Source organism: Taudactylus pleione, unplaced genomic scaffold, assembly GCF_031769625.1.
Source record: "Taudactylus pleione unplaced genomic scaffold, aTauple2 ptg001597l, whole genome shotgun sequence".
Lineage (NCBI taxonomy): Eukaryota > Metazoa > Chordata > Amphibia > Anura > Myobatrachidae > Taudactylus > Taudactylus pleione.
This window is the reverse complement of record NW_028285994.1, coordinates 1,441,758-1,464,481: the sequence shown is the minus strand read 5'-3', so window position 1 is coordinate 1,464,481 and position 22,724 is coordinate 1,441,758. Positions and strand designations below refer to the sequence as shown.

General features: G+C 49.0%; 10 non-coding genes across 10 annotated transcripts; all 10 read right to left on the bottom strand.

Moving 5' to 3' along the window:
* Window positions 1–207: 207 nt before the first annotated feature.
* LOC148442182 (5S ribosomal RNA) lies at window positions 208–326 on the bottom strand. Its single transcript, XR_015875862.1, has one exon. It is a non-coding gene; the product is annotated as a 5S ribosomal RNA (ribosomal RNA).
* A 2,175-nt stretch (window positions 327–2,501) lies between these two features.
* LOC148442181 (5S ribosomal RNA) lies at window positions 2,502–2,620 on the bottom strand. Its single transcript, XR_015875869.1, has one exon. It is a non-coding gene; the product is annotated as a 5S ribosomal RNA (ribosomal RNA).
* Window positions 2,621–4,779: 2,159 nt separating this feature from the next.
* LOC148442180 (5S ribosomal RNA) lies at window positions 4,780–4,898 on the bottom strand. The gene has a single exon (XR_015875854.1). It is a non-coding gene; the product is annotated as a 5S ribosomal RNA (ribosomal RNA).
* Window positions 4,899–7,070: 2,172 nt separating this feature from the next.
* LOC148442179 (5S ribosomal RNA) lies at window positions 7,071–7,189 on the bottom strand. The gene has a single exon (XR_015875861.1). It is a non-coding gene; the product is annotated as a 5S ribosomal RNA (ribosomal RNA).
* A 2,163-nt stretch (window positions 7,190–9,352) lies between these two features.
* On the bottom strand, window positions 9,353–9,471 carry LOC148442178 (5S ribosomal RNA). The gene has a single exon (XR_015875853.1). It is a non-coding gene; the product is annotated as a 5S ribosomal RNA (ribosomal RNA).
* Window positions 9,472–11,655: 2,184 nt separating this feature from the next.
* Window positions 11,656–11,774, bottom strand: LOC148442177 (5S ribosomal RNA). The gene has a single exon (XR_015875852.1). It is a non-coding gene; the product is annotated as a 5S ribosomal RNA (ribosomal RNA).
* A 2,160-nt stretch (window positions 11,775–13,934) lies between these two features.
* LOC148442176 (5S ribosomal RNA) lies at window positions 13,935–14,053 on the bottom strand. The gene has a single exon (XR_015875859.1). It is a non-coding gene; the product is annotated as a 5S ribosomal RNA (ribosomal RNA).
* A 2,167-nt stretch (window positions 14,054–16,220) lies between these two features.
* Window positions 16,221–16,339, bottom strand: LOC148442175 (5S ribosomal RNA). Its single transcript, XR_015875841.1, has one exon. It is a non-coding gene; the product is annotated as a 5S ribosomal RNA (ribosomal RNA).
* Window positions 16,340–18,495: 2,156 nt separating this feature from the next.
* Window positions 18,496–18,614, bottom strand: LOC148442174 (5S ribosomal RNA). The gene has a single exon (XR_015875858.1). It is a non-coding gene; the product is annotated as a 5S ribosomal RNA (ribosomal RNA).
* A 2,158-nt stretch (window positions 18,615–20,772) lies between these two features.
* LOC148442173 (5S ribosomal RNA) lies at window positions 20,773–20,891 on the bottom strand. The gene has a single exon (XR_015875847.1). It is a non-coding gene; the product is annotated as a 5S ribosomal RNA (ribosomal RNA).
* Between the last annotated feature and the right edge of the window lie 1,833 nt (window positions 20,892–22,724).

Genomic DNA, 22,724 nt, shown 5'->3' with positions numbered 1-22,724 from the left:
GTGACATAATGGTGAAGTTTGAGTGTAGTTTTGGAAAGAGCTGGATGTGCAGCAGTCATAAATAAGTGAATAAAGGCATGAATGAGTGAGTGAGTGAGTGAGTGAGTGAGTGAGTAAAAGAAAGAGAGAAGTGTGCATTTGAAAAAGTGAAGAAGATTGAGAAGCTGTGAAGAGCGACCCCTGCTGGTTGCAGAGTAAAAAAGCAAAAGCCTACAGCACCTGGTATTCCCAGGCGGTCTCCCATCCAAGTACTAACCAGGCCTGACCCTGCTTAGCTTCCGAGATCAGACGAGATCGGGCGTGTTCAGGGTGGTGTGGCCGTAGGCAGAGACCAGACTCTCACTTGCTCCTTTTCTACTTGTCACCAGCAGCAGCCAGGATCCACCTCTCCAGCCCAGCTGCTCCTTGCTATTCACTACCTTCCACACGTTGCTTGCTGTCTGCATCACAGCACTGGGCTCTCTCCCTCCAACCCTCTCGTCTAGCCACATCTTCCTGCTGCTGCTGCTGCCTCTTTAAGCCTTTTTTAGTCCCTCTTTTTTTCCTCCTTATTGCCCACACAAACATACTCTCACAACCTGCCTTACTTTGGCTTACTTCTCTCATTCATTTTACTAATCAGCAGCATCTCAAACACGTTCTTCTATCTTCACAGATGTCTGGCCCCTAGCGCCCTACAGCGGCAAGGCAATCACACCTGGATGACTAAGCGGGCAGCTTTCCCTTCAGCCTGCTTTCTCACAGGCCCTTAGTAGGTAAGCGCTGGCTTTCTTGCTTGCTTTCGTGACTTGGGCAATGGCTGGCATCGGCGACGTCTATCACAGAATGGGAAGGGCTAGAGAAAGCCTTCATCGGGACAGCGCTCGTCTGCTCGGTGACATGGAATGGTGGCTCTCTTACTGTGGCCGGCTGAAAGCTTGGGCTGCGTTGAAGGCTTTCTTTCTTTTTCAGAGTCCAGGCCATGGGTGGAGGGATGATGGAAGCCAGGAACAAATTGTAGACTCAGACAGGTGTCTGGAATTAGCATTGGTGTTACACAACCATTCCTGTGCACTTCAGGTGCTGCTACTGCTGTGGTAACATTGGAGAAGTGGGCCCCCACAAAGGGCCTAGAGAAGATGGCCTCCTACTGGCCCCAGCTCCAACAGAGAAGAAGAAAAAAAGCAAAACATAGCTCCGAGTGTTCCAAGTCATCTGCCTTCCAGAGAGTGACCAGGCCCAAGCCTGCTCAGTTTGAGTGCTCAGACAAGATCAGGTACCTTCTGATTGGTGTGTCTCCAGGTGCCCGCACCAATCTAGCGTATCCTCTTCCGTTGGGTTCTGGCATCTTTCTTCCGCCAACAGCTGGTCTGTGGACTCACCAGGGACCATCAACCTGGGATGTTGTCATCATGTGGGAAATCACAATCTTGACAGTCAAAAGGTCAATACCATCATGTCAATATGGCTAAAATGTCCACACCCCACATGTCAACACCTGCAAAATGCTGGCGCAGTCTAAATGACAACACATGAACTGTCGACACAGCTAAAATGCTGCCGTATGAAATAACGACACCGTCAAAATGTCCACAATAGAAATCTTAGGGTTAAGGTCTGGAATTGGGTGTCAACATTATGCACCTGTCAACATTTTGGCTGTCCACAATTTGAACATGTCGGCCTTTTGTTAGTGTCAACATTGTGGTTGTCAACATTCTGAGCATGAGGACATTTTGTCTGTCAATATGTTGTTCTTGTCGACATTACGGTGTCTATATAATGACTGTCAACATTGTTACTGTCGACAAAACATACCGAACTCGCATCAACCTTTAGCCAACCAGCTGATGCCGTTAAGGTCACCGCAGGTGAACATCTTGCGCTGCAGCCAGTTCCTATGTTTGCTGCGTGGCCATGTAGTAAAAAAAAGTGCAGACATGCAGGATTCACTATGACATTGCAGCCAAACAACAGATGCATTTTGGTTATGGCTCCAGACTTATGGCACTGACCTGATACTGGATAATATGGTGTCCAGCAATGTAGACCATCACTTTGAGGTCAGACACTTGGAAAGGGTGTGAGGAGGCCGTATAACGTGTGCGGTGGGTGACCCTTATAGTGCACAGTCCGTTGCAGCATCTGCTGAGAAATGACTGCGCCGGAAACCCTAGGTGGGACGTAAGGCGCTGCTAAGTGCGGCCTAGTTGTGTGTGCCCTGTCAGCCATGTTGGGAATGGGGTTGCTGCTGCTGAGAGAGTGCTAGATGCTTTGGGTTGTATGCATGAAAAAAGAAGTAGGTGACATAATGGTGAAGTTTGAGTGTAGTTTTGGAAAGAGCTGGATGTGCAGCAGTCATAAATAAGTGAATAAAGGCATGAATGAGTGAGTGAGTGAGTGAGTGAGTGAGTGAGTGAGTGAGTGAGTAAAAGAAAGAGAGAAGTGTGCATTTGAAAAAGTGAAGAAGATTGAGAAGCTGTGAAGAGCGACCCCTGCTGGTTGCAGAGTAAAAAAGCAAAAGCCTACAGCACCTGGTATTCCCAGGCGGTCTCCCATCCAAGTACTAACCAGGCCTGACCCTGCTTAGCTTCCGAGATCAGATGAGATCGGGCGTGTTCAGGGTGGTGTGGCCGTAGGCAGAGACCAGACTCTCACTTGCTCCTTTTCTACTTGTCACCAGCAGCAGCCAGGATCCACCTCTCCAGCCCAGCTGCTCCTTGCTATTTACTACCTTCCACACGTTGCTTGCTGTCTGCATCACAGCACTGGGCTCTCTCCCTCCAACCCTCTCGTCTAGCCACATCTTCCTGCTGCTGCTGCTGCCTCTTTAAGCCTTTTTTACTCCCTCTTTTTTTCCTCCTTATTGCCCACACAAACATACTCTCACAACCGGCCTTACTTTGGCTTACTTCTCTCATTCATTTTACTAATCAGCAGCATCTCAAACACGTTCTTCTATCTTCACAGATGTCTGGCCCCTAGCGCCCTACAGCGGCAAGGCAATCACACCTGGATGACTAAGCGGGCAGCTTTCCCTTCAGCCTGCTTTCTCACAGGCCCTTAGTAGGTAAGCGCTGGCTTTCTTGCTTGCTTTCGTGACTTGGGCAATGGCTGGCATCGGCGACGTCTATCACAGAATGGGAAGGGCTAGAGAAAGCCTTCATCGGGACAGCGCTCGTCTGCTCGGTGACATGGAATGGTGGCTCTCTTACTGTGGCCGGCTGAAAGCTTGGGCTGCGTTGAAGGCTTTCTTTCTTTTTCAGAGTCCAGGCCATGGGTGGAGGGATGATGGAAGCCAGGAACAAATTGTAGACTCAGACAGGTGTCTGGAATTAGCATTGGTGTTACACAACCATTCCTGTGCACTTCAGGTGCTGCTACTGCTGTGGTAACATTGGAGAAGTGGGCCCCCACAAAGGGCCTAGAGAAGATGGCCTCCTACTGGCCCCAGCTCCAACAGAGAAGAAGAAAAAAAGCAAAACATAGCTCCGAGTGTTCCAAGTCATCTGCCTTCCAGAGAGTGACCAGGCCCAAGCCTGCTCAGTTTGAGTGCTCAGACAAGATCAGGTACCTTCTGATTGGTGTGTCTCCAGGTGCCCGCACCAATCTAGCGTATCCTCTTCCGTTGGGTTCTGGCATCTTTCTTCCGCCAACAGCTGGTCTGTGGACTCACCAGGGACCATCAACCTGGGATGTTGTCATCATGTGGGAAATCGCAATCTTGACAGTCAAAAGGTCAATACCATCATGTCAATATGGCTAAAATGTCCACACCCCACATGTCAACACCTGCAAAATGCTGGCGCAGTCTAAATGACAACACATGAACTGTCGACACAGCTAAAATGCTGCCGTATGAAATAACGACACCGTCAAAATGTCCACAATAGAAATCTTAGGGTTAAGGTCTGGAATTGGGTGTCAACATTATGCACCTGTCAACATTTTGGCTGTCCACAATTTGAACATGTCGGCCTTTTGTTAGTGTCGACATTGTGGTTGTCAACTTTCTGAGCATGAGGACATTTTGTCTGTCAATATGTTGTTCTTGTCGACATTACGGTGTCTATATAATGACTGTCAACATTGTTACTGTCGACAAAACATACCGAACTCGCATCAACCTTTAGCCAACCAGCTGATGCCGTTAAGGTCACCGCAGGTGAACATCTTGCGCTGCAGCCAGTTCCTATGTTTGCTGCGTGGCCGTGTAGTAAAAAAAAGTGCAGACAAGCAGGATTCACTATGACATTGCAGCCAAACAACAGATGCATTTTGGTTATGGCTCCAGACTTATGGCACTGACCTGATACTGGATAATATGGTGTCCAGCAATGTAGACCATCACTTTGAGGTCAGACACTTGGAAAGGGTATGAGGAGGCCGTATAACGTGTGCGGTGGGTGACCCTTATAGTGCACAGTCCGTTGCAGCATCTGCTGAGAAATGACTGCGCCGGAAACCCTAGGTGGGACGTAAGGCGCTGCTAAGTGCGGCCTAGTTGTGTGTGCCCTGTCAGCCATGTTGGGAATGGGGTTGCTGCTGCTGAGAGAGTGCTAGATGCTTTGGGTTGTATGCATGAAAAAAGAAGTAGGTGACATAATGGTGAAGTTTGAGTGTAGTTTTGGAAAGAGCTGGATGTGCAGCAGTCATAAATAAGTGAATAAAGGCATGAATGAGTGAGTGAGTGAGTGAGTGAGTGAGTAAAAGAAAGAGAAAAGTGTGCATTTGAAAAAGTGAAGAAGATTGAGAAGCTGTGAAGAGCGACCCCTGCTGGTTGCAGCGTAAAAAAGCAAAAGCCTACAGCACCTGGTATTCCCAGGCGGTCTCCCATCCAAGTACTAACCAGGCCTGACCCTGCTTAGCTTCCGAGATCAGACGAGATCGGGCATGTTCAGGGTGGTGTGGCCGTAGGCAGAGACCAGACTCTCACTTGCTCCTTTTCTACTTGTCACCAGCAGCAGCCAGGATCCACCTCTCCAGCCCAGCTGCTCCTTGCTATTCACTACCTTCCACACGTTGCTTGCTGTCTGCATCACAGCACTGGGCTCTCTCCCTCCAACCCTCTCGTCTAGCCACATCTTCCTGCTGCTGCTGCTGCCTCTTTAAGCCTTTTTTACTCCCTCTTTTTTTCCTCCTTATTGCCCAACACAAACATACTCTCACAACCTGCCTTACTTTGGCTTACTTCTCTCATTCATTTTACTAATCAGCAGCATCTCAAACACGTTCTTCTATCTTCACAGATGTCTGGCCCCTAGCGCCCTACAGCGGCAAGGCAATCACACCTGGATGACTAAGCGGGCAGCTTTCCCTTCAGCCTGCTTTCTCACAGGCCCTTAGTAGGTAAGCGCTGGCTTTCTTGCTTGCTTTCGTGACTTGGGCAATGGCTGGCATCGGCGACGTCTATCACAGAATGGGAAGGGCTAGAGAAAGCCTTCTTCGGGACAGCGCTCGTCTGCTCGGTGACATGGAATGGTGGCTCTCTTACTGTGGCCGGCTGAAAGCTTGGGCTGCGTTGAAGGCTTTCTTTCTTTTTCAGAGTCCAGGCCATGGGTGGAGGGATGATGGAAGCCAGGAACAAATTGTAGACTCAGACAGGTGTCTGGAATTAGCATTGGTGTTACACAACCATTCCTGTGCACTTCAGGTGCTGCTACTGCTGTGGTAACATTGGAGAAGTGGGCCCCCACAAAGGGCCTAGAGAAGATGGCCTCCTACTGGCCCCAGCTCCAACAGAGAAGAAGAAAAAAAGCAAAACATAGCTCCGAGTGTTCCAAGTCATCTGCCTTCCAGAGAGTGACCAGGCCCAAGCCTGCTCAGTTTGAGTGCTCAGACAAGATCAGGTACCTTCTGATTGGTGTGTCTCCAGGTGCCCGCACCAATCTAGCGTATCCTCTTCCGTTGGGTTCTGGCATCTTTCTTCCGCCAACAGCTGGTCTGTGGACTCACCAGGGACCATCAACCTGGGATGTTGTCATCATGTGGGAAATCGCAATCTTGACAGTCAAAAGGTCAATACCATCATGTCAATATGGCTAAAATGTCCACACCCCACATGTCAACACCTGCAAAATGCTGGCGCAGTCTAAATGACAACACATGAACTGTCGACACAGCTAAAATGCTGCCGTATGAAATAACGACACCGTCAAAATGTCCACAATAGAAATCTTAGGGTTAAGGTCTGGAATTGGGTGTCAACATTATGCACCTGTCAACATTTTGGCTGTCCACAATTTGAACATGTCGGCCTTTTGTTAGTGTCAACATTGTGGTTGTCAACATTCTGAGCATGAGGACATTTTGTCTGTCAATATGTTGTTCTTGTCGACATTACGGTGTCTATATAATGACTGTCAACATTGTTACTGTCGACAAAACATACCGAACTCGCATCAACCTTTAGCCAACCAGCTGATGCCGTTAAGGTCACCGCAGGTGAACATCTTGCGCTGCAGCCAGTTCCTATGTTTGCTGCGTGGCCGTGTAGTAAAAAAAAGTGCAGACATGCAGGATTCACTATGACATTGCAGCCAAACAACAGATGCATTTTGGTTATGGCTCCAGACTTATGGCACTGACCTGATACTGGATAATATGGTGTCCAGCAATGTAGACCATCACTTTGAGGTCAGACACTTGGAAAGGGTGTGAGGAGGCCGTATAACGTGTGCGGTGGGTGACCCTTATAGTGCACAGTCCGTTGCAGCATCTGCTGAGAAATGACTGCGCCGGAAACCCTAGGTGGGACGTAAGGCGCTGCTAAGTGCGGCCTAGTTGTGTGTGCCCTGTCAGCCATGTTGGGAATGGGGTTGCTGCTGCTGAGAGAGTGCTAGATGCTTTGGGTTGTATGCATGAAAAAAGAAGTAGGTGACATAATGGTGAAGTTTGAGTGTAGTTTTGGAAAGAGCTGGATGTGCAGCAGTCATAAATAAGTGAATAAAGGCATGAATGAGTGAGTGAGTGAGTGAGTGAGTGAGTGAGTGAGTGAGTAAAAGAAAGAGAGAAGTGTGCATTTGAAAAAGTGAAGAAGATTGAGAAGCTGTGAAGAGCGACCCCTGCTGGTTGCAGAGTAAAAAAGCAAAAGCCTACAGCACCTGGTATTCCCAGGCGGTCTCCCATCCAAGTACTAACCAGGCCTGACCCTGCTTAGCTTCCGAGATCAGACGAGATCGGGCGTGTTCAGGGTGGTGTGGCCGTAGGCAGAGACCAGACTCTCACTTGCTCCTTTTCTACTTGTCACCAGCAGCAGCCAGGATCCACCTCTCCAGCCCAGCTGCTCCTTGCTATTTACTACCTTCCACACGTTGCTTGCTGTCTGCATCACAGCACTGGGCTCTCTCCCTCCAACCCTCTCGTCTAGCCACATCTTCCTGCTGCTGCTGCTGCCTCTTTAAGCCTTTTTTAGTCCCTCTTTTTTTCCTCCTTATTGCCCACACAAACATACTCTCACAACCTGCCTTACTTTGGCTTACTTCTCTCATTCATTTTACTAATCAGCAGCATCTCAAACACGTTCTTCTATCTTCACAGATGTCTGGCCCCTAGCGCCCTACAGCGGCAAGGCAATCACACCTGGATGACTAAGCGGGCAGCTTTCCCTTCAGCCTGCTTTCTCACAGGCCCTTAGTAGGTAAGCGCTGGCTTTCTTGCTTGCTTTCGTGACTTGGGCAATGGCTGGCATCGGCGACGTCTATCACAGAATGGGAAGGGCTAGAGAAAGCCTTCATCGGGACAGCGCTCGTCTGCTCGGTGACATGGAATGGTGGCTCTCTTACTGTGGCCGGCTGAAAGCTTGGGCTGCGTTGAAGGCTTTCTTTCTTTTTCAGAGTCCAGGCCATGGGTGGAGGGATGATGGAAGCCAGGAACAAATTGTAGACTCAGACAGGTGTCTGGAATTAGCATTGGTGTTACACAACCATTCCTGTGCACTTCAGGTGCTGCTACTGCTGTGGTAACATTGGAGAAGTGGGCCCCCACAAAGGGCCTAGAGAAGATGGCCTCCTACTGGCCCCAGCTCCAACAGAGAAGAAGAAAAAAAGCAAAACATAGCTCCGAGTGTTCCAAGTCATCTGCCTTCCAGAGAGTGACCAGGCCCAAGCCTGCTCAGTTTGAGTGCTCAGACAAGATCAGGTACCTTCTGATTGGTGTGTCTCCAGGTGCCCGCACCAATCTAGCGTATCCTCTTCCGTTGGGTTCTGGCATCTTTCTTCCGCCAACAGCTGGTCTGTGGACTCACCAGGGACCATCAACCTGGGATGTTGTCATCATGTGGGAAATCACAATCTTGACAGTCAAAAGGTCAATACCATCATGTCAATATGGCTAAAATGTCCACACCCCACATGTCAACACCTGCAAAATGCTGGCGCAGTCTAAATGACAACACATGAACTGTCGACACAGCTAAAATGCTGCCGTATGAAATAACGACACCGTCAAAATGTCCACAATAGAAATCTTAGGGTTAAGGTCTGGAATTGGGTGTCAACATTATGCACCTGTCAACATTTTGGCTGTCCACAATTTGAACATGTCGGCCTTTTGTTAGTGTCAACATTGTGGTTGTCAACATTCTGAGCATGAGGACATTTTGTCTGTCAATATGTTGTTCTTGTCGACATTACGGTGTCTATATAATGACTGTCAACATTGTTACTGTCGACAAAACATACCGAACTCGCATCAACCTTTAGCCAACCAGCTGATGCCGTTAAGGTCACCGCAGGTGAACATCTTGCGCTGCAGCCAGTTCCTATGTTTGCTGCGTGGCCATGTAGTAAAAAAAAGTGCAGACATGCAGGATTCACTATGACATTGCAGCCAAACAACAGATGCATTTTGGTTATGGCTCCAGACTTATGGCACTGACCTGATACTGGATAATATGGTGTCCAGCAATGTAGACCATCACTTTGAGGTCAGACACTTGGAAAGGGTGTGAGGAGGCCGTATAACGTGTGCGGTGGGTGACCCTTATAGTGCACAGTCCGTTGCAGCATCTGCTGAGAAATGACTGCGCCGGAAACCCTAGGTGGGACGTAAGGCGCTGCTAAGTGCGGCCTAGTTGTGTGTGCCCTGTCAGCCATGTTGGGAATGGGGTTGCTGCTGCTGAGAGAGTGCTAGATGCTTTGGGTTGTATGCATGAAAAAAGAAGTAGGTGACATAATGGTGAAGTTTGAGTGTAGTTTTGGAAAGAGCTGGATGTGCAGCAGTCATAAATAAGTGAATAAAGGCATGAATGAGTGAGTGAGTGAGTGAGTGAGTGAGTGAGTAAAAGAAAGAGAGAAGTGTGCATTTGAAAAAGTGAAGAAGATTGAGAAGCTGTGAAGAGCGACCCCTGCTGGTTGCAGCGTAAAAAAGCAAAAGCCTACAGCACCTGGTATTCCCAGGCGGTCTCCCATCCAAGTACTAACCAGGCCTGACCCTGCTTAGCTTCCGAGATCAGACGAGATCGGGCATGTTCAGGGTGGTGTGGCCGTAGGCAGAGACCAGACTCTCACTTGCTCCTTTTCTACTTGTCACCAGCAGCAGCCAGGATCCACCTCTCCAGCCCAGCTGCTCCTTGCTATTCACTACCTTCCACACGTTGCTTGCTGTCTGCATCACAGCACTGGGCTCTCTCCCTCCAACCCTCTCGTCTAGCCACATCTTCCTGCTGCTGCTGCTGCCTCTTTAAGCCTTTTTTACTCCCTCTTTTTTTCCTCCTTATTGCCCAACACAAACATACTCTCACAACCTGCCTTACTTTGGCTTACTTCTCTCATTCATTTTACTAATCAGCAGCATCTCAAACACGTTCTTCTATCTTCACAGATGTCTGGCCCCTAGCGCCCTACAGCGGCAAGGCAATCACACCTGGATGACTAAGCGGGCAGCTTTCCCTTCAGCCTGCTTTCTCACAGGCCCTTAGTAGGTAAGCGCTGGCTTTCTTGCTTGCTTTCGTGACTTGGGCAATGGCTGGCATCGGCGACGTCTATCACAGAATGGGAAGGGCTAGAGAAAGCCTTCTTCGGGACAGCGCTCGTCTGCTCGGTGACATGGAATGGTGGCTCTCTTACTGTGGCCGGCTGAAAGCTTGGGCTGCGTTGAAGGCTTTCTTTCTTTTTCAGAGTCCAGGCCATGGGTGGAGGGATGATGGAAGCCAGGAACAAATTGTAGACTCAGACAGGTGTCTGGAATTAGCATTGGTGTTACACAACCATTCCTGTGCACTTCAGGTGCTGCTACTGCTGTGGTAACATTGGAGAAGTGGGCCCCCACAAAGGGCCTAGAGAAGATGGCCTCCTACTGGCCCCAGCTCCAACAGAGAAGAAGAAAAAAAGCAAAACATAGCTCCGAGTGTTCCAAGTCATCTGCCTTCCAGAGAGTGACCAGGCCCAAGCCTGCTCAGTTTGAGTGCTCAGACAAGATCAGGTACCTTCTGATTGGTGTGTCTCCAGGTGCCCGCACCAATCTAGCGTATCCTCTTCCGTTGGGTTCTGGCATCTTTCTTCCGCCAACAGCTGGTCTGTGGACTCACCAGGGACCATCAACCTGGGATGTTGTCATCATGTGGGAAATCACAATCTTGACAGTCAAAAGGTCAATACCATCATGTCAATATGGCTAAAATGTCCACACCCCACATGTCAACACCTGCAAAATGCTGGCGCAGTCTAAATGACAACACATGAACTGTCGACACAGCTAAAATGCTGCCGTATGAAATAACGACACCGTCAAAATGTCCACAATAGAAATCTTAGGGTTAAGGTCTGGAATTGGGTGTCAACATTATGCACCTGTCAACATTTTGGCTGTCCACAATTTGAACATGTCGGCCTTTTGTTAGTGTCAACATTGTGGTTGTCAACATTCTGAGCATGAGGACATTTTGTCTGTCAATATGTTGTTCTTGTCGACATTACGGTGTCTATATAATGACTGTCAACATTGTTACTGTCGACAAAACATACCGAACTCGCATCAACCTTTAGCCAACCAGCTGATGCCGTTAAGGTCACCGCAGGTGAACATCTTGCGCTGCAGCCAGTTCCTATGTTTGCTGCGTGGCCATGTAGTAAAAAAAAGTGCAGACATGCAGGATTCACTATGACATTGCAGCCAAACAACAGATGCATTTTGGTTATGGCTCCAGACTTATGGCACTGACCTGATACTGGATAATATGGTGTCCAGCAATGTAGACCATCACTTTGAGGTCAGACACTTGGAAAGGGTGTGAGGAGGCCGTATAACGTGTGCGGTGGGTGACCCTTATAGTGCACAGTCCGTTGCAGCATCTGCTGAGAAATGACTGCGCCGGAAACCCTAGGTGGGACGTAAGGCGCTGCTAAGTGCGGCCTAGTTGTGTGTGCCCTGTCAGCCATGTTGGGAATGGGGTTGCTGCTGCTGAGAGAGTGCTAGATGCTTTGGGTTGTATGCATGAAAAAAGAAGTAGGTGACATAATGGTGAAGTTTGAGTGTAGTTTTGGAAAGAGCTGGATGTGCAGCAGTCATAAATAAGTGAATAAAGGCATGAATGAGTGAGTGAGTGAGTGAGTGAGTGAGTGAGTGAGTGAGTGAGTGAGTGAGTAAAAGAAAGAGAGAAGTGTGCATTTGAAAAAGTGAAGAAGATTGAGAAGCTGTGAAGAGCGACCCCTGCTGGTTGCAGAGTAAAAAAGCAAAAGCCTACAGCACCTGGTATTCCCAGGCGGTCTCCCATCCAAGTACTAACCAGGCCTGACCCTGCTTAGCTTCCGAGATCAGACGAGATCGGGCATGTTCAGGGTGGTGTGGCCGTAGGCAGAGACCAGACTCTCACTTGCTCCTTTTCTACTTGTCACCAGCAGCAGCCAGGATCCACCTCTCCAGCCCAGCTGCTCCTTGCTATTCACTACCTTCCACACGTTGCTTGCTGTCTGCATCACAGCACTGGGCTCTCTCCCTCCAACCCTCTCGTCTAGCCACATCTTCCTGCTGCTGCTGCTGCCTCTTTAAGCCTTTTTTACTCCCTCTTTTTTTCCTCCTTATTGCCCAACACAAACATACTCTCACAACCTGCCTTACTTTGGCTTACTTCTCTCATTCATTTTACTAATCAGCAGCATCTCAAACACGTTCTTCTATCTTCACAGATGTCTGGCCCCTAGCGCCCTACAGCGGCAAGGCAATCACACCTGGATGACTAAGCGGGCAGCTTTCCCTTCAGCCTGCTTTCTCACAGGCCCTTAGTAGGTAAGCGCTGGCTTTCTTGCTTGCTTTCGTGACTTGGGCAATGGCTGGCATCGGCGACGTCTATCACAGAATGGGAAGGGCTAGAGAAAGCCTTCATCGGGACAGCGCTCGTCTGCTCGGTGACATGGAATGGTGGCTCTCTTACTGTGGCCGGCTGAAAGCTTGGGCTGCGTTGAAGGCTTTCTTTCTTTTTCAGAGTCCAGGCCATGGGTGGAGGGATGATGGAAGCCAGGAACAAATTGTAGACTCAGACAGGTGTCTGGAATTAGCATTGGTGTTACACAACCATTCCTGTGCACTTCAGGTGCTGCTACTGCTGTGGTAACATTGGAGAAGTGGGCCCCCACAAAGGGCCTAGAGAAGATGGCCTCCTACTGGCCCCAGCTCCAACAGAGAAGAAGAAAAAAAGCAAAACATAGCTCCGAGTGTTCCAAGTCATCTGCCTTCCAGAGAGTGACCAGGCCCAAGCCTGCTCAGTTTGAGTGCTCAGACAAGATCAGGTACCTTCTGATTGGTGTGTCTCCAGGTGCCCGCACCAATCTAGCGTATCCTCTTCCGTTGGGTTCTGGCATCTTTCTTCCGCCAACAGCTGGTCTGTGGACTCACCAGGGACCATCAACCTGGGATGTTGTCATCATGTGGGAAATCGCAATCTTGACAGTCAAAAGGTCAATACCATCATGTCAATATGGCTAAAATGTCCACACCCCACATGTCAACACCTGCAAAATGCTGGCGCAGTCTAAATGACAACACATGAACTGTCGACACAGCTAAAATGCTGCCGTATGAAATAACGACACCGTCAAAATGTCCACAATAGAAATCTTAGGGTTAAGGTCTGGAATTGGGTGTCAACATTATGCACCTGTCAACATTTTGGCTGTCCACAATTTGAACATGTCGGCCTTTTGTTAGTGTCAACATTGTGGTTGTCAACATTCTGAGCATGAGGACATTTTGTCTGTCAATATGTTGTTCTTGTCGACATTACGGTGTCTATATAATGACTGTCAACATTGTTACTGTCGACAAAACATACCGAACTCGCATCAACCTTTAGCCAACCAGCTGATGCCGTTAAGGTCACCGCAGGTGAACATCTTGCGCTGCAGCCAGTTCCTATGTTTGCTGCGTGGCCATGTAGTAAAAAAAAGTGCAGACATGCAGGATTCACTATGACATTGCAGCCAAACAACAGATGCATTTTGGTTATGGCTCCAGACTTATGGCACTGACCTGATACTGGATAATATGGTGTCCAGCAATGTAGACCATCACTTTGAGGTCAGACACTTGGAAAGGGTGTGAGGAGGCCGTATAACGTGTGCGGTGGGTGACCCTTATAGTGCACAGTCCGTTGCAGCATCTGCTGAGAAATGACTGCGCCGGAAACCCTAGGTGGGACGTAAGGCGCTGCTAAGTGCGGCCTAGTTGTGTGTGCCCTGTCAGCCATGTTGGGAATGGGGTTGCTGCTGCTGAGAGAGTGCTAGATGCTTTGGGTTGTATGCATGAAAAAAGAAGTAGGTGACATAATGGTGAAGTTTGAGTGTAGTTTTGGAAAGAGCTGGATGTGCAGCAGTCATAAATAAGTGAATAAAGGCATGAATGAGTGAGTGAGTGAGTGAGTGAGTGAGTAAAAGAAAGAGAGAAGTGTGCATTTGAAAAAGTGAAGAAGATTGAGAAGCTGTGAAGAGCGACCCCTGCTGGTTGCAGAGTAAAAAAGCAAAAGCCTACAGCACCTGGTATTCCCAGGCGGTCTCCCATCCAAGTACTAACCAGGCCTGACCCTGCTTAGCTTCCGAGATCAGACGAGATCGGGCGTGTTCAGGGTGGTGTGGCCGTAGGAAGAGACCAGACTCTCACTTGCTCCTTTTCTACTTGTCACCAGCAGCAGCCAGGATCCACCTCTCCAGCCCAGCTGCTCCTTGCTATTCACTACCTTCCACACGTTGCTTGCTGTCTGCATCACAGCACTGGGCTCTCTCCCTCCAACCCTCTCGTCTAGCCACATCTTGCTACTGCTGCTGCTGCCTCTTTAAGCCTTTTTTACTCCCTCTTTTTTTCCTCCTTATTGCCCACACAAACATACTCTCACAACCTGCCTTACTTTGGCTTACTTCTCTCATTCATTTTACTAATCAGCAGCATCTCAAACACGTTCTTCTATCTTCACAGATGTCTGGCCCCTAGCGCCCTACAGCGGCAAGGCAATCACACCTGGATGACTAAGCGGGCAGCTTTCCCTTCAGCCTGCTTTCTCACAGGCCCTTAGTAGGTAAGCGCTGGCTTTCTTGCTTGCTTTCGTGACTTGGGCAATGGCTGGCATCGGCGACGTCTATCACAGAATGGGAAGGGCTAGAGAAAGCCTTCTTCGGGACAGTGCTCGTCTGCTCGGTGACATGTAATGGTGGCTCTCTTACTGTGGCCGGCTGAAAGCTTGGGCTGCGTTGAAGGCTTTCTTTCTTTTTCAGAGTCCAGGCCATGGGTGGAGGGATGATGGAAGCCAGGAACAAATTGTAGACTCAGACAGGTGTCTGGAATTAGCATTGGTGTTACACAACCATTCCTGTGCACTTCAGGTGCTGCTACTGCTGTGGTAACATTGGAGAAGTGGGCCCCCACAAAGGGCCTAGAGAAGATGGCCTCCTACTGGCCCCAGCTCCAACAGAGAAGAAGAAAAAAAGCAAAACATAGCTCCGAGTGTTCCAAGTCATCTGCCTTCCAGAGAGTGACCAGGCCCAAGCCTGCTCAGTTTGAGTGCTCAGACAAGATCAGGCACCTTCTGATTGGTGTGTCTCCAGGTGCCCGCACCAATCTAGCGTATCCTCTTCCGTTGGGTTCTGGCATCTTTCTTCCGCCAACAGCTGGTCTGTGGACTCACCAGGGACCATCAACCTGGGATGTTGTCATCATGTGGGAAATCGCAATGTTGACAGTCAAAAGGTCAACACCATCATATCGATATGGCTAAAATGTCCACACCCCACATGTCAACACCTGCAAAATGCTGGGGCAGTCTAAATGACAACACATGAACTGTCGACACAGCTAAAATGCTGCCGTATGAAATAACGACACCGTCAAAATGTCCACAATAGAAATCTTAGGGTTAAGGTCCGGAATTGGGTGTCAACATTATGCACCTGTCAACATTTTGGCTGTCCACAATTTGAACATGTCGGCCTTTTGTTAGTGTCGACATTGTGGTCGTCAACATTCTGAGCATGAGGACATTTTGTCTGTCAATATGTTGTTCTTGTCGACATTACGGTGTCTATATAATGACTGTCAACATTGTTACTGTCGACAAAACATACCGAACTCGCATCAACCTTTAGCCAACCAGCTGATGCCGTTAAGGTCACCGCAGGTGAACATCTTGCGCTGCAGCCAGTTCCTATGTTTGCTGCGTGGCCGTGTAGTAAAAAAAAGTGCAGACATGCAGGATTCACTATGACATTGCAGCCAAACAACAGATGCATTTTGGTTATGGCTCCAGACTTATGGCACTGACCTGATACTGGATAATATGGTGTCCAGCAATGTAGACCATCACTTTGAGGTCAGACACTTGGAAAGGGTGTGAGGAGGCCGTATAACGTGTGCGGTGGGTGACCCTTATAGTGCACAGTCCGTTGCAGCATCTGCTGAGAAATGACTGCGCCGGAAACCCTAGGTGGGACGTAAGGCGCTGCTAAGTGCGGCCTAGTTGTGTGTGCCCTGTCAGCCATGTTGGGAATGGGGTTGCTGCTGCTGAGAGAGTGCTAGATGCTTTGGGTTGTATGCATGAAAAAAGAAGTAGGTGACATAATGGTGAAGTTTGAGTGTAGTTTTGGAAAGAGCTGGATGTGCAGCAGTCATAAATAAGTGAATAAAGGCATGAATGAGTGAGTGAGTGAGTGAGTGAGTGAGTGAGTGAGTAAAAGAAAGAGAGAAGTGTGCATTTGAAAAAGTGAAGAAGATTGAGAAGCTGTGAAGAGCGACCCCTGCTGGTTGCAGAGTAAAAAAGCAAAAGCCTACAGCACCTGGTATTCCCAGGCGGTCTCCCATCCAAGTACTAACCAGGCCTGACCCTGCTTAGCTTCCGAGATCAGATGAGATCGGGCGTGTTCAGGGTGGTGTGGCCGTAGGCAGAGACCAGACTCTCACTTGCTCCTTTTCTACTTGTCACCAGCAGCAGCCAGGATCCACCTCTCCAGCCCAGCTGCTCCTTGCTATTCACTACCTTCCACACGTTGCTTGCTGTCTGCATCACAGCACTGGGCTCTCTCCCTCCAACCCTCTCGTCTAGCCACATCTTCCTGCTGCTGCTGCTGCCTCTTTAAGCCTTTTTTACTCCCTCTTTTTTTCCTCCTTATTGCCCAACACAAACATACTCTCACAACCTGCCTTACTTTGGCTTACTTCTCTCATTCATTTTACTAATCAGCAGCATCTCAAACACGTTCTTCTATCTTCACAGATGTCTGGCCCCTAGCGCCCTACAGCGGCAAGGCAATCACACCTGGATGACTAAGCGGGCAGCTTTCCCTTCAGCCTGCTTTCTCACAGGCCCTTAGTAGGTAAGCGCTGGCTTTCTTGCTTGCTTTCGTGACTTGGGCAATGGCTGGCATCGGCGACGTCTATCACAGAATGGGAAGGGCTAGAGAAAGCCTTCTTCGGGACAGCGCTCGTCTGCTCGGTGACATGGAATGGTGGCTCTCTTACTGTGGCCGGCTGAAAGCTTGGGCTGCGTTGAAGGCTTTCTTTCTTTTTCAGAGTCCAGGCCATGGGTGGAGGGATGATGGAAGCCAGGAACAAATTGTAGACTCAGACAGGTGTCTGGAATTAGCATTGGTGTTACACAACCATTCCTGTGCACTTCAGGTGCTGCTACTGCTGTGGTAACATTGGAGAAGTGGGCCCCCACAAAGGGCCTAGAGAAGATGGCCTCCTACTGGCCCCAGCTCCAACAGAGAAGAAGAAAAAAAGCAAAACATAGCTCCGAGTGTTCCAAGTCATCTGCCTTCCAGAGAGTGACCAGGCCCAAGCCTGCTCAGTTTGAGTGCTCAGACAAGATCAGGTACCTTCTGATTGGTGTGTCTCCAGGTGCCCGCACCAATCTAGCGTATCCTCTTCCGTTGGGTTCTGGCATCTTTCTTCCGCCAACAGCTGGTCTGTGGACTCACCAGGGACCATCAACCTGGGATGTTGTCATCATGTGGGAAATCGCAATCTTGACAGTCAAAAGGTCAATACCATCATGTCAATATGGCTAAAATGTCCACACCCCACATGTCAACACCTGCAAAATGCTGGCGCAGTCTAAATGACAACACATGAACTGTCGACACAGCTAAAATGCTGCCGTATGAAATAACGACACCGTCAAAATGTCCACAATAGAAATCTTAGGGTTAAGGTCTGGAATTGGGTGTCAACATTATGCACCTGTCAACATTTTGGCTGTCCACAATTTGAACATGTCGGCCTTTTGTTAGTGTCAACATTGTGGTTGTCAACATTCTGAGCATGAGGACATTTTGTCTGTCAATATGTTGTTCTTGTCGACATTACGGTGTCTATATAATGACTGTCAACATTGTTACTGTCGACAAAACATACCGAACTCGCATCAACCTTTAGCCAACCAGCTGATGCCGTTAAGGTCACCGCAGGTGAACATCTTGCGCTGCAGCCAGTTCCTATGTTTGCTGCGTGGCCGTGTAGTAAAAAAAAGTGCAGACATGCAGGATTCACTATGACATTGCAGCCAAACAACAGATGCATTTTGGTTATGGCTCCAGACTTATGGCACTGACCTGATACTGGATAATATGGTGTCCAGCAATGTAGACCATCACTTTGAGGTCAGACACTTGGAAAGGGTGTGAGGAGGCCGTATAACGTGTGCGGTGGGTGACCCTTATAGTGCACAGTCCGTTGCAGCATCTGCTGAGAAATGACTGCGCCGGAAACCCTAGGTGGGACGTAAGGCGCTGCTAAGTGCGGCCTAGTTGTGTGTGCCCTGTCAGCCATGTTGGGAATGGGGTTGCTGCTGCTGAGAGAGTGCTAGATGCTTTGGGTTGTATGCATGAAAAAAGAAGTAGGTGACATAATGGTGAAGTTTGAGTGTAGTTTTGGAAAGAGCTGGATGTGCAGCAGTCATAAATAAGTGAATAAAGGCATGAATGAGTGAGTGAGTGAGTGAGTGAGTAAAAGAAAGAGAGAAGTGTGCATTTGAAAAAGTGAAGAAGATTGAGAAGCTGTGAAGAGCGACCCCTGCTGGTTGCAGAGTAAAAAAGCAAAAGCCTACAGCACCTGGTATTCCCAGGCGGTCTCCCATCCAAGTACTAACCAGGCCTGACCCTGCTTAGCTTCCGAGATCAGACGAGATCGGGCGTGTTCAGGGTGGTGTGGCCGTAGGCAGAGACCAGGCTCTCACTTGCTCCTTTTCTACTTGTCACCAGCAGCAGCCAGGATCCACCTCTCCAGCCCAGCTGCTCCTTGCTATTCACTACCTTCCACACGTTGCTTGCTGTCTGCATCACAGCACTGGGCTCTCTCCCTCCAACCCTCTCGTCTAGCCACATCTTCCTGCTGCTGCTGCTGCTGCCTCTTTAAGCCTTTTTTACTCCCTCATTTTTTCCTCCTTATTGCCCACACAAACATACTCTCACAACCGGCCTTACTTTGGCTTACTTCTCTCATTCATTTTACTAATCAGCAGCATCTCAAACACGTTCTTCTATCTTCACAGATGTCTGGCCCCTAGCGCCCTACAGCGGCAAGGCAATCACACCTGGATGACTAAGCGGGCAGCTTTCCCTTCAGCCTGCTTTCTCACAGGCCCTTAGTAGGTAAGCGCTGGCTTTCTTGCTTGCTTTCGTGACTTGGGCAATGGCTGGCATCGGCGACGTCTATCACAGAATGGGAAGGGCTAGAGAAAGCCTTCATCGGGACAGCGCTCGTCTGCTCGGTGACATGGAATGGTGGCTCTCTTACTGTGGCCGGCTGAAAGCTTGGGCTGCGTTGAAGGCTTTCTTTCTTTTTCAGAGTCCAGGCCATGGGTGGAGGGATGATGGAAGCCAGGAACAAATTGTAGACTCAGACAGGTGTCTGGAATTAGCATTGGTGTTACACAACCATTCCTGTGCACTTCAGGTGCTGCTACTGCTGTGGTAACATTGGAGAAGTGGGCCCCCACAAAGGGCCTAGAGAAGATGGCCTCCTACTGGCCCCAGCTCCAACAGAGAAGAAGAAAAAAAGCAAAACATAGCTCCGAGTGTTCCAAGTCATCTGCCTTCCAGAGAGTGACCAGGCCCAAGCCTGCTCAGTTTGAGTGCTCAGACAAGATCAGGTACCTTCTGATTGGTGTGTCTCCAGGTGCCCGCACCAATCTAGCGTATCCTCTTCCGTTGGGTTCTGGCATCTTTCTTCCGCCAACAGCTGGTCTGTGGACTCACCAGGGACCATCAACCTGGGATGTTGTCATCATGTGGGAAATCGCAATCTTGACAGTCAAAAGGTCAATACCATCATGTCAATATGGCTAAAATGTCCACACCCCACATGTCAACACCTGCAAAATGCTGGCGCAGTCTAAATGACAACACATGAACTGTCGACACAGCTAAAATGCTGCCGTATGAAATAACGACACCGTCAAAATGTCCACAATAGAAATCTTAGGGTTAAGGTCTGGAATTGGGTGTCAACATTATGCACCTGTCAACATTTTGGCTGTCCACAATTTGAACATGTCGGCCTTTTGTTAGTGTCAACATTGTGGTTGTCAACATTCTGAGCATGAGGACATTTTGTCTGTCAATATGTTGTTCTTGTCGACATTACGGTGTCTATATAATGACTGTCAACATTGTTACTGTCGACAAAACATACCGAACTCGCATCAACCTTTAGCCAACCAGCTGATGCCGTTAAGGTCACCGCAGGTGAACATCTTGCGCTGCAGCCAGTTCCTATGTTTGCTGCGTGGCCATGTAGTAAAAAAAAGTGCAGACATGCAGGATTCACTATGACATTGCAGCCAAACAACAGATGCATTTTGGTTATGGCTCCAGACTTATGGCACTGACCTGATACTGGATAATATGGTGTCCAGCAATGTAGACCATCACTTTGAGGTCAGACACTTGGAAAGGGTGTGAGGAGGCCGTATAACGTGTGCGGTGGGTGACCCTTATAGTGCACAGTCCGTTGCAGCATCTGCTGAGAAATGACTGCGCCGGAAACCCTAGGTGGGACGTAAGGCGCTGCTAAGTGCGGCCTAGTTGTGTGTGCCCTGTCAGCCATGTTGGGAATGGGGTTGCTGCTGCTGAGAGAGTGCTAGATGCTTTGGGTTGTATGCATGAAAAAAGAAGTAGGTGACATAATGGTGAAGTTTGAGTGTAGTTTTGGAAAGAGCTGGATGTGCAGCAGTCATAAATAAGTGAATAAAGGCATGAATGAGTGAGTGAGTGAGTGAGTGAGTAAAAGAAAGAGAGAAGTGTGCATTTGAAAAAGTGAAGAAGATTGAGAAGCTGTGAAGAGCGACCCCTGCTGGTTGCAGAGTAAAAAAGCAAAAGCCTACAGCACCTGGTATTCCCAGGCGGTCTCCCATCCAAGTACTAACCAGGCCTGACCCTGCTTAGCTTCCGAGATCAGACGAGATCGGGCGTGTTCAGGGTGGTGTGGCCGTAGGCAGAGACCAGGCTCTCACTTGCTCCTTTTCTACTTGTCACCAGCAGCAGCCAGGATCCACCTCTCCAGCCCAGCTGCTCCTTGCTATTTACTACCTTCCACACGTTGCTTGCTGTCTGCATCACAGCACTGGGCTCTCTCCCTCCAACCCTCTCGTCTAGCCACATCTTGCTACTGCTGCTGCTGCCTCTTTAAGCCTTTTTTAGTCCCTCTTTTTTTCCTCCTTATTGCCCAACACAAACATACTCTCACAACCTGCCTTACTTTGGCTTACTTCTCTCATTCATTTTACTAATCAGCAGCATCTCAAACACGTTCTTCTATCTTCACAGATGTCTGGCCCCTAGCGCCCTACAGCGGCAAGGCAATCACACCTGGATGACTAAGCGGGCAGCTTTCCCTTCAGCCTGCTTTCTCACAGGCCCTTAGTAGGTAAGCGCTGGCTTTCTTGCTTGCTTTCGTGACTTGGGCAATGGCTGGCATCGGCGACGTCTATCACAGAATGGGAAGGGCTAGAGAAAGCCTTCATCGGGACAGCGCTCGTCTGCTCGGTGACATGGAATGGTGGCTCTCTTACTGTGGCCGGCTGAAAGCTTGGGCTGCGTTGAAGGCTTTCTTTCTTTTTCAGAGTCCAGGCCATGGGTGGAGGGATGATGGAAGCCAGGAACAAATTGTAGACTCAGACAGGTGTCTGGAATTAGCATTGGTGTTACACAACCATTCCTGTGCACTTCAGGTGCTGCTACTGCTGTGGTAACATTGGAGAAGTGGGCCCCCACAAAGGGCCTAGAGAAGATGGCCTCCTACTGGCCCCAGCTCCAACAGAGAAGAAGAAAAAAAGCAAAACATAGCTCCGAGTGTTCCAAGTCATCTGCCTTCCAGAGAGTGACCAGGCCCAAGCCTGCTCAGTTTGAGTGCTCAGACAAGATCAGGTACCTTCTGATTGGTGTGTCTCCAGGTGCCCGCACCAATCTAGCGTATCCTCTTCCGTTGGGTTCTGGCATCTTTCTTCCGCCAACAGCTGGTCTGTGGACTCACCAGGGACCATCAACCTGGGATGTTGTCATCATGTGGGAAATCGCAATCTTGACAGTCAAAAGGTCAATACCATCATGTCAATATGGCTAAAATGTCCACACCCCACATGTCAACACCTGCAAAATGCTGGCGCAGTCTAAATGACAACACATGAACTGTCGACACAGCTAAAATGCTGCCGTATGAAATAACGACACCGTCAAAATGTCCACAATAGAAATCTTAGGGTTAAGGTCTGGAATTGGGTGTCAACATTATGCACCTGTCAACATTTTGGCTGTCCACAATTTGAACATGTCGGCCTTTTGTTAGTGTCAACATTGTGGTTGTCAACATTCTGAGCATGAGGACATTTTGTCTGTCAATATGTTGTTCTTGTCGACATTACGGTGTCTATATAATGACTGTCAACATTGTTACTGTCGACAAAACATACCGAACTCGCATCAACCTTTAGCCAACCAGCTGATGCCGTTAAGGTCACCGCAGGTGAACATCTTGCGCTGCAGCCAGTTCCTATGTTTGCTGCGTGGCCGTGTAGTAAAAAAAAGTGCAGACATGCAGGATTCACTATGACATTGCAGCCAAACAACAGATGCATTTTGGTTATGGCTCCAGACTTATGGCACTGACCTGATACTGGATAATATGGTGTCCAGCAATGTAGACCATCACTTTGAGGTCAGACACTTGGAAAGGGTGTGAGGAGGCCGTATAACGTGTGCGGTGGGTGACCCTTATAGTGCACAGTCCGTTGCAGCATCTGCTGAGAAATGACTGCGCCGGAAACCCTAGGT